Below are 2,831 nucleotides of genomic sequence, written 5' to 3' on the forward strand. Positions count from 1 at the left end.
ATGGCATTAACCATTCCACCAAGTCAGATAAACGACTTCTCAATGCGCGCACACCACCTTTCTGCTCAAATGAGACGTGAAAACGACACAGGAAAACAGGCAAGAGAGAAAGAGAAAAAGAGACTGGCACGTTGGCGGGAAAAATGTATTTGTATGCAGAGGCGAAAACGCATGCCAAAAAGTGTATCTGCGAGTCGCAACGTTGTCTGCAATCGAATCCAAGAAAAAAAAGGTAGAGAGAGGGAGAGGGGAGAGGGGAGAGGGAGAGAGAAACAGAAACAAAAGCACTGTAAAGGTCTTTTTTGCCTTCCTTTTTTTTTAGGAAGACGAGTGTTGCTTTCCCCCAGCTCGTGTGTATTTATATCGGATCCATTGAGGAGAAAACAACAACAAAAAACAGAAAACAGGCACCGTGAAAAAAATAATACTCGCACACATCTTCTTTCTCCTTCGAGGCACCTACAAATGATTTTTTTTTTCAAAAAAACCCAACAAGGTTCTCTCGAATCATTCAGCTGACGAGACGATTGTTTTTATTATCATTCTTATTACGTATTTTTGAGAGCTACATTAGTGTAGACATTGGTGGGAAAAAAGAAAAATCGAAGGGGAAGGGGGAGACATGGGCAAATTCGATCGGAATAATAGAGGCTACGGTGGGAAGACGAAAAGGAGAATTTTCGAAGTAGCCAGAGACGAAAAAGAAACACACGGCGAACACAATCTGCGGACATCGCTGACTTCCTTCTTTGATTTTTCTGTGGCACTTTCCCTTATTGATTTTCTCCACTGCTCCCACCTGTCCGCAGTGAGGATTCGCCGTCAAAATAACCTACTCGTCCACATGGCGGGTGTGCTTCAAACGTCCATCCCTTTCCCTGAAACATCAACATAAATATGTATGAAAATAATTCATGAATAGATTCTGTTTGACGTCACGGGCTCCTCCCCCCAAAAGGAATTGAAAGTAGACTCGTCAACGTACCTTTATTTGAAGAAAGCAGAAAGGAAGATAAGTGATGATAACACTTTTCTGAGGGTGGAGTGCGGCACCGTCAAATTCGTGGCAAGAGCAACGAATGACAAGTGTGCTATCCGAAGTAGTCACAACAACAATAAGAGAGAGAGAGACGAAATAGGTGAATGTAGATTCATTCCATTCAGCTCAAGAGGAACGGAAGTTCATGCGAAACGAAGATATTACTGCCCATCAATAAATGCTAAAGGCACCGCTTTTAGGCCATGAGTGACAGAAAACGAAAATCCTCAAGTGATGAAGGAAGGGGAGAGAGAGAGGGTGGGTGTGTAAGGATAAAAGTATACTTTTATATAAAAGCGCGCACGGCGCACTCCGATTTAACGCAGAAAAAAACAAGAAGGAGACAAGAGAGATCAAGCTTGCACCTTCCACGCACGTTGCACATCACGCTGAAATAATAGCAGCTACTATCGTGAGATTGGATTCAAGAAAACTGACAAGTCGGGTGTGGAGAGAGCGAAAGACCGGAAATATAGAAAACCTCGTAACACACAAAAGAAGAAGCAGAAACGAAGTGCAAGTCAAGTCCCGGGAAAAGGATTGGAGTATGAAGGAGACTTGGGGACGTTCACGAGGAAGCTAAGAAAGACCGTTATTTATGAGGAGAAACAAGAGAAAAAGAAAGGAAAAGGAACGAAATGCGAACAAGATACGAACGCATCAACTCACCGCGTCTCGTCGCGCGCAACGTCGATAAGTCATTCGTACTTCATTTTCTGAACGATCAGTACGGGCTCGGAGGAGAACGTGGCTGAACTGCACGAGATCTCGTCGCCAACAAGAATGCAAAGAAAGGGAAAAGCAAGACAGAAATAAAACGCGAAGCGAAATAAAAATAATAGCAGAGGAAAGATTCTTTGTTAATGTAGTGAGATACCAGACACACACACACACACACACGCAACGGCTGCTATGCGAACTACAAAACATGGAAAGTAGAACAGGTAGGTAAGAGAGAACAAATACAGATACATCGAACCGTCACTGTGTTCGCCAGTACTGCGCGTACTGTATACTGATAACACGCTAGGCAACACGAATTCAGAAAAACAAGAAGACCAAAAAAGTTAGTTACGTGCTTTCTCAGCACGAAGATAATCTCTCTATATAAAAGTGTACACTAAAAAGGTCAATAGAAACCCCGCGAAGAGAAGGGGAGATATAGATGGCACGCGTAGAGGATATAACGTGCGGCAGGGACAAATACAAAAGAAGAACTATTGAAAAACAACAACAATTTTTTGTTTGGAAAAAAAAAGAAGAGCTGAAATACTCATTAAAACCCGGTTTTGTCTCAATTTTTTGTTTTTCCTCCTCTGCCAATGTTGAGATCCTTTCTGTAACAGCAAAAAAAAAACATCCTTGTTCTGCGACGCGCGCATGACTTACGGTTTTTTGGCTTCACTTTTTTTGTTTTCCCTCAGGACCTTTCGTGCTGATGCGTCAGGTCCTGTTACCTCTTCTTTCCGTTTGCTGTTTCCCTCTCCGCTGGATTGGGGACGCGACGACCTCACCATCAGCACAGGCGGGGCAGGGAGGCAACGAACGTCGTCTTCGACAGTACAGAGGAACGGAAAGAATAAAGGAGGAAAAAAAAGAACGCGAGAAAGAAAGGAATAAACACGCCGTTCTCACGGAGATAGAAAAAAAGAGACGAAATACAAATTAGAACAAAAAAGGGTTTGCCCAATTTATCCTGTTGAGCGGATGCTGTGCACTGCGAAGTAGCGAATTCAGCTCTGTAGAGGCATTTGCCAGGTATATATATATATATATATATATATATATATAA

This window comes from Leptomonas pyrrhocoris, assembly GCF_001293395.1.
Source record: "Leptomonas pyrrhocoris isolate H10 chromosome Unknown, whole genome shotgun sequence".
Classification (NCBI taxonomy): Eukaryota; Euglenozoa; class Kinetoplastea; order Trypanosomatida; family Trypanosomatidae; genus Leptomonas; species Leptomonas pyrrhocoris.